Genomic DNA, 15,359 nt, shown 5'->3' on the forward strand with positions numbered 1-15,359 from the left:
ATCAAAAAAATTATCTTTTTAATAAGCATGTGACTTCAAATTACCCTTTTTTTCTTTTTTAATTGATTGTCTCCAAACACATGAGACTAATTTAATACTACTAGTTTCTATATTACATTGTAAAACAAGAGATATTAAATTAAAGAGAAGCATTGAGTGATGGTAGGTAGGACTTACGTATACATAAGATACTTGAGGAAAGGATATTTATTTTCCATTTTTTTAAAACTCTGCATAAAATTTAACATAATTTTGCCTTCTAAAAATGGAAGAAATATATAATTTTTTTTAGTAAAATAAAAAATTGAATGCACTAGGAGTAATATTTAAAGCCAATTTATAACTTTCAAATTTCCAAGAGATCAAAGAAAGGCAATTGGAGAAAACTCTGAGACAATAGATGAATGGTGATGAGAATGGTAACGTGAGTAGAGATAATGATGGTGTAGAGCCCTATTGTAGGGACCACCCCTAAACGCACACGTGGCAACCTTGCAGAGCACTCTTCCATTAGGCACGTGGCACATCTAACTTTCTATCCGGATTCCCTCAAGGGGGCACACGACACTCTCAAACTCTTCACCCGGATGACCCCCACTCTCTTGTCCCGACGTCTTGTCCAGACCCAATGCTAGCGTCTTAGAAAAAAGTCTTGGCCGTGTTTCACGGGCCATCATTATTTATAAAAAGCATGCTTGATGGGACCCTCTTGAGTCACTTCAGGCAACCTGTTACGACCTGCACCCCGCCGCCTATAGAGCGAAAAGACAGAGATGACGGCAAGTCATCCCTCCCATAATTTCTAACAGCCGCCTATAGGACAATGATGGCTCTGCCACCATCTTAGCACCATCATGACAAGCTAAAAAGTCTTCCCACCATTAAAGGGGACAAAGCTCCTGACACTATAAAAGATCCTCACACAGTAAAAAAAGGTAAGTGTTCTTGCCCAAAAATGGAGGACCCAAGAGAGAATAGAGAAATGTTAGAGATAAAGGCTAACAAAACCATCGGAGGGTGTGTCCGGACCCCCTGTCCGGACATCTTTTGTAGGTTGAATGAAGCGGGTACCATCTTCAGTTGAGGAGACGTGTCCATCTAGCATCTGTAGTGGCCCTGGTGATGCGAGGCCTCAACATTGGCGCCATCTGTGGGAATCGTAGCATCGACAAAGATGTCCACACCTTCTAGGAGTCGTTCATCAGCCAGAGGAGATGAAGGCTATTTTGAATGGCGTGAAACCATGGAAAGGCGACAGTTGGAGAGCGAGTGACAAATGCAAGCCCTGCTCAAACTATCAACACCCTGCAAAACATAAAAATGCAAGAGAATGAGTCATTGAGGGAATTCGTAAAACGATTTGGTTAGGTTATATTGCAAGTAGAGGCCTGCAACATGGACGTTGTCCTCCAATCTTCAAACGAAGCATATGCCCGGGTAAGCCATTCTTTGAATCACTAGCTAAAAAGCCCCCCACAATTATGGATGACCTGTTCCAGCGCACAAGCAAATACTCAATGCTGGAAGATGATGTGCACGCAACCACCCAGCAAATTCTGGTTACCAGACCATCAGCCAGAAATGATGTGAAAAAAAGTTCCAAACCTCCAAACCAGCAAAGGTTGTCTAGCGGCAAACAAGGAGAGCAAAGTCACTCAGAGCTGTCACCACTCACACCCCTTACCGTGTTATATGAGAAGCTTCTTCCCATGATCCGTGAGCTATCCGACTTTAGGTGGCCCGGACCCATCAGAGCTGACCCAACTAAGAGGGATCATAGCAAGAAGTGTGCTTATCATAAAGAACATAGGCATACTACGGAGCAATGTAGGAGTCTCCATTACTTGGTAGAAAGGCTCATAAAAGAGGGGCACCTGAAGCAGTACATCCCCTCAGAAGTCGGAGTTGGGAATACTTCCCGGAGTCAAAACTCCGAGACCCCCAAGGCCCCAATCGCCTCTAGAGCCGTAATCAACTACATCCACGAGGGACTCCTGGATGAGGAGTACGACTCCAAATGAAAGAGGCAAAGGCTGCTGCGAGCAGCATCGATATGTGAACGTGTCAATTCCATCCAGCCCGGATTAACTGGCGGGAGCGCCCATCCAATAGATGGGACAATCATTTTCCCCCCAGTGGATCCCACACGAATATTACAACCACACCGTGATGCTCTCATCCTATTTCTTAGGATTGGAGACTTCGACGTGAGATGGATCCTAATTGACCCGGGCAGCTCGGCCGACCTCTTACAGGCATCACTAATCAAACAAATGGGACTCAAGATCTCTGGCTTAGAAAACCCTAGGCGGATTTTGTCAGGATTCAATGGAGCGGCAACTACCTCCCTTGGAGACGTTGTGTTACCAGTCCAAGCAGGCTTGGTCATCTGTAACGTAAAATTTTCAGTAGTAGAAGATTTGTCCCCCTTTAATGCCATCTTAGGACGTACCTGGTTGTATTACATGAAAGTCATCCCTTCCACGTACCATCAGATGGTAAGCTTCCTCAACGAAGACGGACAAATCGATCTATACGGTAGCCAACTAGCCTCCCGCTAATGCTATCAGATAGCACGAGAAGCTGAACCTAGCAAAGATAGTGAGCTACTCCCCGAACCCGCCAACGCACCTGGCTAATAGCAATTACTGACCCAGCGGATAAGGATCCCCCGGTGGCAGACCCCTTGCGGACAATCCAAATCTTGGAGGGAAGCACTCATCTCACCCATATTAGTTCCTTCTTGACACTCGAAGAGGGTCGAAGTATCGAGGATGTGCTCCGACAGAACCATGATGTTTTTGCGTGGGCGCATTCCGACATGACAGGAATCCATCATTCAGTTGCCTTCCACTGGCTTAACACCTTGCCTTCATCAAGACCTGTCCGACAATAGATTAGACGATTTCACCCGGACATGCAAAAGATTATTCGGGACGAGGTTGACAAATTGTTGGAAGCCGGATTTATCAGAGAAGTTGAGTATCCAGATTGGATGGCAAATGTGGTGGTGGTCCCCAAAAAGGAAGGGAAGTGGCGAGTGTGCGTCGATTACACCAATTTCAACAATGCATGCCCAAAAGACGGCTTCCCTCTGCCACAGATAGATCAAATTGTGGACTCAACTGTCGGGCATGGAATGCTCTCCTTCATAAATGCCTTCTCCGGATACCACCAGATCCCCATGGCCCCCGCGGATGAAGAAAAAACAGCCTTTATAACGCCGCATGGGCTTTATTGTTACAAAGTCATGCCATTCAGACTCAAAAATGCCAGCGGCACCTATCAAAGACTGATGACAAAGATCTTTAGACCCCTGGTTGGCTGCACAGTGGAAGTATACATTGATGATATAGTGGTCAAAAGTAAAACCAGAGAAGATCATGCACACCACTTGAAATAAGTTTTCCACCTACTAAGGAGGTACGACATGAAGCTGAATCCATCCAAATGCGCCTTTGGTGTAAGTGCAAGGAAATTCTTAGGGTTCATGTCACCCAAAGAGGGATAGAAGTCAGCCCTAACCAAATTAAGGCAGTCATGGAGGTACCTGCCCCCAGGAACAAAAAGGAGTTGCAGCGCCTCACGGGTAAACTCGTCGCACTGGGACGGTTCATAGCCCGATTCACTGACAAATTACGACCCTTCTTCCTGGTGCTACGAAAAGCTGGCACGATTGGATGGACGGATAATTGTCAAAGCGCCTTCGAGAAGATTAAGCATTACCTCACACAAGCACCCATCCTGAGCAGCCCCCAGCCCGAAGAGAAGTTGTACATGTATTTGGTTGTGTTAGATTGGGCAGTTAGCGCTGTTTTGTTTTGTTGCCCAACATGTAAGGAGCAGAAACCTATTTATTATGTCAGCATAACAATGGATGATGCAGAAACGAGGTATTCAAAGATAGAGCAAACTGTCTTAGCCTTATGAAGTGCCACCCATAAACTTCGTTCATACTTCCAAGCTCACCCGGTAGTCATACTTACCGACCGGCCCCTTCGCAACATCCTACACAAGCCAAATATGTCCGGAAGAATGCTCCAATGGGCCATAGAATTAAGTGAGTATGGGATCGAATACCGACTAAGATTGTCCATGAAAGGGCAGGTAATGGCTAACTTTGTGGTAAAATCTCTCCAACGACCTGCTCGAGACGGGGAACCGCACAAGGAGAAGTGGTGGACTTTACGAGTTGACGGAGCCTCTCGATTGTCAAGATCCGAAGTGGGACTTCTACTGCAATCCCCAAGTAGTGAACAACTGGAATAAGCCATCCGGTTGGGGTTCCTCGCATCAAACAATGAAGCTGAGTACGGAGCCATTCTGTCCGGATTGGACCTCACACTCGCACTATCCGTCTCTAAGCTCTGAATCTACAGTGATTCTCAACTCGTTGTGAGATACATACAGGAGGAATACGAAGCCAAGGACGAGCTCATGACACGATATCTAACAAAAGTGATAGACACCCTACAACGGTTGGGTGAGTGGACTATCAAAAAAATCCCCCAGGCTGACAACGTACGTGTCGACACCCTAACAGGAATAACTGCCTCGCTTCCCATAAAAATGCCATACTATTGCCCATATATGTGCAGACTAGTCCCTCCATCATAGAAACGTTCACTTGCAATACTATTGAAGGGAGCCAAGAAGAGGGCCAAGAGTGGACAAAAGTCATAATAGAGTACCTCCGGACAGGCGCTCTACCTGATGAACCGAAGTAGGCGCATAAGATCCGAGTGTAGGCTGCCCATTTCGCCTTGATCGGAGAATGCCTTTACAAGCGATCTTTCACAGGCCCCTACCTTAGGTGCCTATACTGCTCAAAAGCCCAATACGTATTAGCAGAGTTACACGAGGGTGTATGTGGAAATCATTCCAAAGGACGATCTTTGGCACATCGGGCACACTCACAAGGGTACTATTGGCCCACTATGAAGAATGACGCGATGGCTTATGTCAAGAAGTGTGACAAATGCCAAAGGCGTGCACCTATACCACACGTGCCATCTGAAACATTGAAGCCGATATCCAGCCCTTGGCCATTTGCACAGTGGGGAATGGACACAGTGGGACCCTTACCCATTGCAACTGCCTAGAAGAAATTCCTGCTCGTTGCCACAGATTACTTCAGTAAATGGGTAAAAGTAGAAGCGTATGCTAACATCAAGGAAAAAGATGTCACAAAATTCATTTAGAAGAACATCATTTGTCGGTTTGGAATCTCTCAAGCAATCATAACCGACAATGGTCCGCAGTTTGACAGTATTGCCTTATGGAATTTCTACTCGAAACTCAAAATCCAAAATTTGTACTCCACACCACCCTATCCCCAAAGCAATGGGCAGGCATAAGCGACAAACAAAACCTTACTGACTGCCTTAAAGAAGAGGTTGGAGTGAGCCAAAGGAAAGTGGGTAGAGGAACTGCCCAGCATTTTATGGGCCTATCAGACCACGCTTGGGCAACCCACATGAAACACTCCCTTCGTCCTTGCATACGGCATGGACGCAGTCATCCCCATGGAAATAGGCTTGCCCACGATTCGGACTGTCGTACGAGGACAAAATGATGAAAATATGAAACTAGGAAAAAACCTAGACTGGGTGGATGAAATAAGAGAAAATGCATCCATCCGGATGGCCGACTACCAACAAAGAGCGGCTGCTCATTACAATCGCAAGGCACGACCCCGAGTCTTCAAGATTGGAACACTTGTCCTCAGGAAAGTTTTTTAAAACACCGCCAAAAAAGGAGCCAGGAAGTTCCAAGCAAATTGGGAGGGCCCTTATATCATCTTTAAAGTAGGTGAAAGCGGGGCTTATCATCTACAAAAGTTAGACGGAACCCCGTTACTCCGTTCATGGAATGTATCTAACCTTAAGCAATATTATCAGTAAAGAGAAAAATGGATGAAGAAAAATAGAGGAGTGTAAATATTTATAAATGACTGTAAAAATTGTCTTTACAAAATTGGTCGTACCGCATACGACAAAAAGAGAAAAGCTATAAGGAGGGCTAAATGCAAAGAAATCTCATCGCGGAGGGCCTTCGAGTATCGCATCCTCATCATCAGAAGGGAGAGAAGGAGTATCATGCATGATGCCATTCTTCTTCATACAGCAACGGTAGCTGAAGAAGTACATCTCGTCTACCTGCCTCTGATATTCCGTTTCCAACTCCTTCTTCTGAGCGGCAAATCCGACCTCCATCTCCTTCCTTTGAGCAACTAAGCCCACTTGTAGCCCCTCCGTCTCCTTCTTCTGAGCCCCGAGACTAGCCCGGAGTTCATCCATCTCCTTTTTTAGTTGAGAATTCTCCTGCTCCACCCCATTGACTTGACCCTCTAAGGCTTCCTTTTCCCCCTTCAGCTGGTCCGCTTCAACCCGAATAGCCCCCTTCTCCTCCTCAGCAAGCTTTATCATCTCTGCCCCATCCGCTACAGCCTTCTGAGCAGTGGCCAAGTCAGCCTCCACCCTCTCTAATCGCGAGCGCATTTCCTCAATGCCGCCCGGGGTGGTAGGAGATGAAGGCCCGCATAGCCTCTGCTACTTCCAGCCACTTGAAAAGTTGTTCGCGTGTATGCATCATATAGCATATGCCGGCCACAACCTAGACAATGCAACAACAATCGAAGATAATACCAGGCGATGGAGAAAGCATTGCTAAAGAAGAAGGAAAAGGCAGCACAAAAGGGATTACCACTTCTGCAATCTCTGGAATCGTCCATTCCTGCAGATGCTGAATGCAAGATACGGTAGACTCAGGGGTGCTAAAATGAAGCCGAGCCTTAACAAAGGTAGAAGGATTACCACCCATGTTTACAAAAACCCATTTGGTGAGCAGGAAGAAGTCGGACATCTTTGTGGAGGGAGCCTCCGCATCCGTGAAGCACGACACTCCCTTCAGCATCTCCATCATTTCCTCCCAACTTGGAGGAACCATAGGAGCTGGACTACTCTTCTCGTCCTAGGCCTCCTCGATGACCAGGGCATCCAGACCCCCCTCCGTCCCACGAACCTCTTCTACAATCGGGGCGTTGCTGGGGGCAACTATGTCCGGCTGAACCATGGCCGCTGCACTAGGCCCCGCAACGTCTGGCTGAGTCGCTGTCACTACGCTAGGACCCACCTCGTCCGGTTGGGGCATAGTTGATGGAGGGGCCTCCATCACCAGATCCTCCTCAACCCTCTCCGGGCAAACCTTCTTGGCTGGAGGAGGAACAATGTCAATAGCCTCATGTAGTCTCTTACGATGCCTCTTTAGGAACCCGGTTCTGAGATCGTTCATATCTCTTTCTTCCTCCGGCTCATTCACGACTCTTAAGCCAACAAAATCTTATTGAGACTGGGAAGGGCCAGTCCCCGAATGGAAAGCGTCAAGTTGCAGGGAGCTAGAAGTGTCCTCAGGCACCTGTGCAGGGCTGTCTGGTCGACTGGATGTGGAGTTTGAGGATGAAGACGAAAGATCAGGAGTCGGGGACACGATCTTGAGAGCTTGTGTAATTGTTTTCTTTTTCTTCTTTACAGCCAGAGGATGGACTGCACGAGAAGAACCGTGCCCTTTCTCGCCAACCCTTTTTCACCAGGCGCTTTCCTTAACGTCCCCTCTTGCCTCTTCTCCTCCCGCTGGTCAAGACGCTCCTGGTCTGCCTTTGTGTCAGTCTAGTGGGCTCTTTCGTAAAAGGGGAGGTCCTTCAACACAAAATGTTCCCCGGAACAACAACCTTAGGTAGCCGCCTGGGAAGGATGTTGAGAACGTATGGCTGAGGTTCCCAAACGACCGCCAAGAGGTTCCGGGCTATAAGGAGCATCTGGTAGTGTCTCTCGACGACAATAATCTCAAGCAACTTGTTTAAGCGGTCGAAGGAAGCCTTCTCCACCCACTCGACCAAGCGACCCCTCTTATGTGTACCTGCATTAGCCAGAACAAAAGAGCTTAGTCATCTGATAAAATTAACTCAAGAGTCAATAACCAACACGAGATAAACACTAAGAGCTACCCCTACCCGGAAGCTTCAGCGAATAGTTGGGGGAAAAGTCCCTCTCCGGATGCTCCGACAAACCGGCCCATGGTCCCCTGACCAATGCGTGCCCTTTGGCTCCCCCTTTGTTTGAATCCGAAAGGTTGGTCACCAATTGAAGAGACGGGATCTGGGCAAACATGCTAAAGATGTCTTTTTTCCCCTTCTTGATGGTGTAAGAAAAAAGGACCTCTAACAGGGAGAGATCCAAGTTGAACTGCATATTTAGGATGCTGCACCCCATCAACACCCGAACGATATTGGGATGGATGTAAGCTGGAGGAATTCTTTGAAAAGAGACGGAAGAGGAAAACGGAGCCCCGCATTGAAATGCTCCTTGGAGAAGTAAATAGTGTTGTGCGCGACTTTCTCTGTGTTCATAGCATCCCCGTCCACTAGCCGAACTGAGATGCCGTTCAGGAAGTAGAAGCGCTCACGGAACTCCCTCTCGTTCAACTTGTCAATAGGCTTCCCTGAGTAGGATTGTCCGAATGCACTTTTCACGTTTGGCCCAGCCGCGTTGGACGAAGCTACATATTTTTTTGCAAGCATGGTGGAGCGTGGGGCTAAGACAAAACCTGCATGGCGAAATGCCAATAGTCAAAACAGAGTTACCTAGCCCCACAGCGCTGAGAACAACATCCCAGAAGGCCTAAAATAACCAAACTCCCCAAGCCCAACCCCTAACTCTACCCAAAAGATGATTCAGCCACTCACAAAGGCAACAAGGGGGCAACAGAAGCTATAGTGGGCTCAAAACAAAGCAAATCCCCTAACCCCCCGAAAACCCCCAAACATCACCCCTAACCCTCAATCGCAAGCAAACACCCAACAAGCCAAAGAAAATCAAAGAAATAGGAAGCTGTAGATGAAAGGATAGAAACAGAAAACATACCTGGCACAAGCTTGCAATTGAAACGAAAGTCGAGACGAAATTGCCCAAATGCACCTATTGAGAAGTCGCGAGAGGAACATCGCTAACGGAAACCCTAGGAAGCAATGCTCAGTCACTGACCAGATGAACAAGAAGTAGAAGGAAAAATGCAGTCGCGGGGGTTGGATTCCCTATTTATGGGATAAGACTCCTCGGAACTCCAAACGACCAGGTGTCTAACCGCACTGCTATCAAAACAACATGCAGCATGGTAACCATCCCAAGGACGGCGGCTCGCCATAAATGTCTCTCCTCTTTCAGCACCACGTGTCACGCAGACCCCAAAAAAGAAACGAATGGGCTAAAGGCATCATTTTTAACCCGTCTTTTCTGCCCGACCAAAATAGCTGGGTTAAAAGGGGGGCATTATAGGGACCACCCCTAAATGCACACGTGGCAACCTCATAAAGCACTCCTCCATTGGGCACGTGGCACGTCCAACTTTCTGTCCAGATTCCCTCAGGGGGGCACACGACACTCTCGAACTCTTCACCTGAATGAGCCCCACTCTCTTGTCCAAATGTCTTATCCGGACCCAGTGCTAGCATCTTAGACAAAAGTCTTGGCCGCATTTCGCGGGCCATCATTATTTATAAAAGCATGCTCGACGGGACCTTCCCAAGTCACTTCAGGCAACCTATCATGACCTGCACCCCGCCGCCTGTAGAGCGAAAAGACAGAGATGACGACAAGTCATCCCTTCCATAATTTCTGACAGCCGCCTGTAGGACAATGATGGCTCTGCCACCATCTTAGCACCATCATGACAAGCCAAAAAGTCTTCCCACCATTAAAGGGGACAAAGCTCCCGACACTATAAAATGCCCTCACACGATAAAAAAAGGTAAGCGTTCTTGCCCAAAAGAGGAGGACCCAAGAGAGAATAGAGAAATGTTAGAGATAAAGGCTAACAAAACCATCAGAGGGTGTGTCCGGACATCTTTTGCAAGTTGAATGAAGCGGGTACCATATTCAGTTGAGGAGACGCATCCATCTTGCATTTGCAGTGGCCCCAGTGACGCGAGGCCTCAACACTTGTGAAACCAGTAATACAGAAACTCCACACCATCTGCTCTCCATAAGGGCATGTGAGTAACCCTTAGAGCTGTGAAATAAGCATATGATCCCATTGAAAATAATTTGGTCATCCCTACAAAACCAAAATACCATCAGAAAATTTGGACTAAGACCTCCCACAAGGATTGATTTGAGGTGTCAAATTTTTTAATTTCTATCTTGCTTCAATTGATATGATGTGTTTACCAATGTCTTTCTCTATCAACTTGCTCAAATTCAATGCCCTTGTCAACAATCCCGTTGTTGCCTTCGCCTGTTCGATGGCAAGAATGTGAAATCTAAAGCTAGTTGTGGAGCATCCTCCATAACATAAATGGGAATATTAGAAAGTGAGCAACATCTCTCCTTTTCATCTTTAACTAGGAACGAGTATATGGCATGAATCACCCATGGTGCCAAGATCACGTACTTCATCCACATCAAACAACAGAGTAATACAAGTGAATAACTAAATAAAATGAAATGAGTATGCAAGAAATATGCATACTCATTTAAAAGGTTTTTTTTTTTTAAATGAGTATGCATATTAACGAATATTCCCATTTTAATCTAGATCTTCCAAAAAAATATTCAAGGTATTTAAAACTAATTAATGAAAATAAAATATTAATTTAAAGATTAAAAATCTTATTTAAAAAATTGATCTTCAACCCTAAATCTCCAATTCTTCATCCCTAAGCTCTGATATTTCTGATCTTCATGTAAAAATGTTTTTTTTTTTTTTAGTAGAGAAGATAGAAAAAATTTAATTTATACATAGGGGTTTTAAATACCAAAAGACTTTTTTACTTTTATTAAATTATTTTAATTAATTATTAATTTTTAAATTATGATTTTACCCAAAATTGGGTTTTGGGCATTACATATCCTCTTCTATGCTGCTTAACCTTCCCTTCTCCTAAGCCTCTAAACCATTGATATTTTATATCAGTTTTGAAAAGGCTTATTGCATTTAATTTCCTTGGAATATTAAATTAAAATCCCAAGACGTTGCACTAGATGGGTAGAAGTAATAATTGAGTGCCTGTTCGTATTGAATGCTAAGATATGAACATGTGCTCTCAAATTAATGCTATGCACACAATTAATTTTTTTATCATCAAATTAGTTGAAAATGAATAATCTTTAATTAAATGCAAAATCCAATTCGATATGATTAATCATTTTACAAACATAATTTAACTAAAAGGATGTTTGAGAAATCAATTTAATAATTTAATATGACTTAATAACTTAATTTAAATCATTAAATATATTAAATATATCTAATAAAATAACTTATTAATTATTACAGCTTAAAGTTATTTTTAACTTTAAGTATTAAGTTGAAATAGTTAACTTGTTCTTAATCTCAATTCTTTTTACCTTATTTGTCCACACAAGTGAGAATGTTTTAAAATTATAAAGTTATCTTGTACATGTAAAATACTTTAAATATATATGTTTTACAAATAAATTTATATGTCACTTAAAAGTGGTGAAAATAAATTGAGTTAAAATCAATGACAAGAAACACTTGTTAAGATTAACGAGGGTAGATATGTCAATTGGATGATTTAAAATAAATTTTAAATTAACATTATCAAACAACCTCAATACTTCAAAATAAAAATGTGTTTTAAGTTAATAACTTAAAAATAATTTAATTTAAAATCAATTTAACTTATCTACCAATCAATATTAAGTTTTACCAAACACTCTTTTATTAACATTATATTAAACATGATAGACATTAAATCCAAAGCTGGTTGTGGAGCATCCTCCATAACAGAAATGGGAATATTAGAAAGTGAGCAACGTCTCTGTACTTTTCATCTTTCACTAGGAACGAGTATATGGTATATGGCATGAATCGCCCATGGGGCCAAGATCACATCAAACAACAGAGGAATACAAGTGAAGAACTAAATAAAATGAAATGAGTATGCATGCAGGAAATATGCTAAGCCTTGGTGTTTCCAAAATTATGACAGTTCAAACAGGAAAAAATCTTATGCATGGAGACCTCTCTTTAGTGAACAGACAGCGAAAGAGAGGAGATTTGAGATTGCCGAGAGGTATCCATGGCCAATCAGTGAGTAATATTCCAGGTTTAGAAGCCATATTTTGATTTTGGGACTTCTCTTGAAGCAATGCATATCCGGAGGACTGGACTATATAGGGTCTTTTTCACTTTGTTTAATAAGAAATTTAAGATTGTCCTAATTTAAACCGGTGTTCTATGTCCAAATTCATGCCTATACCAGTAAACAAGCAAATTAAAGTTTTCATTGATGGTTGTTGAAGAAGTTGCACCAAGAGGTTTTTCTTAGATATCATATTCAATTTGATTTGTTTTTTATGGGTTTTTTTTTCCATGTTTTCCTTTTGTTTTAAAAAATTGATAAAAACAACTTCCTATTTATTTTCTAAAGTTGTTCTCTATTTCATTTTTGTTTTTAAAATCTGTTTTAAGAAAACAATGATCAACAATGTTAGTAATTTTTAAAAACAATTCTCTAATTTTAAAAAATAAAAAACTGTTTTTAAATCACATCACAAATGCTCTTAACTTTTGTTTCTCATTTATTTGATTTTGGCAAATCTATTAACTAAATCATTCCGAAGACGGGTTCCTGAAAGTATATAATCCAATTTTGCACAAGCACATGTATAGACTATATGCTGATGATGAAAGTTCAGAGTTTGTTGGTCCGCATTGGCTGTAAATCATTACACATTTTGAAAGGACAAACTCATGGTTCAAGAATATTGTGACATTTCTTAGCTGGTCTCCATGAGCACCGTACTTCAAATGGGGTCAAGAGAGCAGCTTTACAGATAACCCGATGGATGACCTATAATTTGCCAAAAGTGGAATGGCAGAATTCTAATAATTTGAATGTATTTGGTTCATTGAAGCATGTTGGGTCCATTCCAGCTTTGCAGTAGGGAATCTATATATGAATTTTTTCAGCCGCATCTGTTTATATGTATATAAAAAGGGGAACCTTGCACAGAGGCACTTACGAGTTACGAGTGACGGCATGATCTACTTCTAGCTTGGTCCAAAGTTAGTGTGATAACATCACAGACATGATAATATTATGATGTTACATCTCTGTTTTCTTTCTCTTATTTTCTTGCTTCCTTAACCATACGTGGAGGATGGAGAGATCACATTAATCGATGGTTGTGCTTAAATAAATAATTGCTTCCTATACCAGTAAACAAGCAAATTAAAGTTTTCATTGATGGTTGTTGAAGAAGTTGCACCAAGAGGGTATCAAAGCCTTTTTATTTGTAGCCACCGGCCCTTTTTATCAAAACATTTTTATATATATAACATCAAAAACTTTTTCTCATATCCAATATGCAATATTACATTTACATTCAAAAATTGTCAAAACAAGAAATTTGAGATGGTTGTGCCTTAAAATTTTAAACCATATAATAAGAATAATTTTATTTATCTCTCATACTTGAGTTAAATTTTGATCTGTATAATGACTGAAAACAATAGCATCAATCTAGGGTAGTAGACAAAGGGTGTATCCAATCACATCATAACTAGTAACATGTTATGTTCGGTTTATCTTCCAAATAATTAATGACTGTTTGTCGCGTTCGTCTGTTTTATCTTTCTGGTTTCAATTAGGTTTCGTTAGTAAGCTGATCACTACTTCCCACCAAATTCATGCACTTAATTTGAAGAGATTGATGTAACAAAGCACTATGGAGGCCTCGTCCACTTGGGCGGCATCCAGCCTTTTCTTTGGAGGTTTATTTCTCTCTCCGTTACCTACCCAATGGTCCAAATTAAAGACCAATTAATGTAGTAGCTAAGGTGACGTGTGGGGAGATCTTTGACACGTTTGTATACTTTCCCATCTTTGACACGTATCTTCCATTAGTGTGTAAAGCTCTCATATTATGTTTGATTTATTTATAAAAAGAGAAAAAAAAGAAAAAATAAAATTTGAAATTAATAAATTATTTTTATATATTATTTTAAATTTATTTCGGCTATTTAATATAAAAATTAAATAATTTAAAAATATATAAGTTATTAATTAATTTTAATTATATTTGTTTTTTATTAATATTTTTCATGATAAAATTAGATAAAAAAAATTGATTACTCTTAATTTTATTTTTTCTTAATACTTTTTAAAAACCAATGAAGTTAGCTTTCGGTTATCGACAAGAAAAAAAGATGACACGTGCATTTCCATTTCCATTCTTTATTCTTTCAATTCCAAAAGTTTCCCTTGCTACGGTGGAGTCAGGAGTGAACGCAAGAGGGGCAAGTGCACTGATGACAAATGGAACAAAATATTTTGACTAAAAATTATACAAGAATTTTTTTTTTTAAATTTCAAATTATAATTTCATTACAATTAATGAACCATTTAAATATAGTTATGAAATGTTAAACATATAAATATATAAACAGTTTTGGCACATAAATTGCAAATAAACAAAATATCTCAATTTTTCAATAAAATAATTATAAATTTTATCAAAAGCCATATGAGAACAAAAACTAGAAAATAGATCTTATGAATTTTGGTAATTTTTAAATAAAATAAAATAAAAATCAGTGAGACAAAAAATTTTAAAAGGGCTTTTAAAGATATTACCAATAATTTTATTCAAAAAATCATTAATATAAGTAACAAAATTACAAATAGGTTTTATTATTTTTATAATTAAAATATAGATTAAGAAAGTTTTATTAAAAAAATCATTAATTTCAATGATAAAATTTATAAATATAATTCTTATTATTTTTTGTTGCGGCCTCCTTCAACTTGGGTTGAACTATGCATCCTCTCCCTCCTCCAAATTAATACAAATAGGGATGTGAAAATATAGGCTAGTTAGGTTGACCCTTCTCCAATGGTTGAGTTAGCCATAGAGTGAATCGAGAAGACAACAGATAAGCATGAATTATTTTTTGTACCTTGTTTGAAAACTTAGGCCTCAATTTATAGTTTCCTTTAGGTGGATTGTAAATAGGAAAATAATAAACTGAGACATAAATTATGCATTGGTTTGAATTATTTTGGTTCCACTATGTTGAATGTTCTGGCCATATGTGATTAATGTGTTAGAATTCTTGGAAAACACCATTCCAAGCCCTAGATTATTAGGGTGCATGCATTTATAATGATAAGGATGCTAAATCTAGGTAAAGAAAGCATTTTAAAATAAAACTCTAGATCTAGGTGCTCAAAATCATTACCCTTGTCCTTAATGTTCTCAAATTAATTCTAATCAATAAAGTAGATGATGTAGATCTTGAATGCAACGCGATCTTCCATTGATGACTCTCTTCTA

General features: G+C 41.0%; 1 pseudogene; it reads right to left on the reverse strand.

The window, feature by feature from the left end:
• Positions 1–362: 362 nt before the first annotated feature.
• On the reverse strand, positions 363–12,140 carry LOC132252597 (very-long-chain aldehyde decarbonylase CER1-like; annotated as a pseudogene).
• Positions 12,141–15,359: the final 3,219 nt, after the last annotated feature.

Source organism: Vitis vinifera, chromosome 15 (assembly GCF_030704535.1).
Source record: "Vitis vinifera cultivar Pinot Noir 40024 chromosome 15, ASM3070453v1".
Classification (NCBI taxonomy): Eukaryota; Viridiplantae; Streptophyta; class Magnoliopsida; order Vitales; family Vitaceae; genus Vitis; species Vitis vinifera.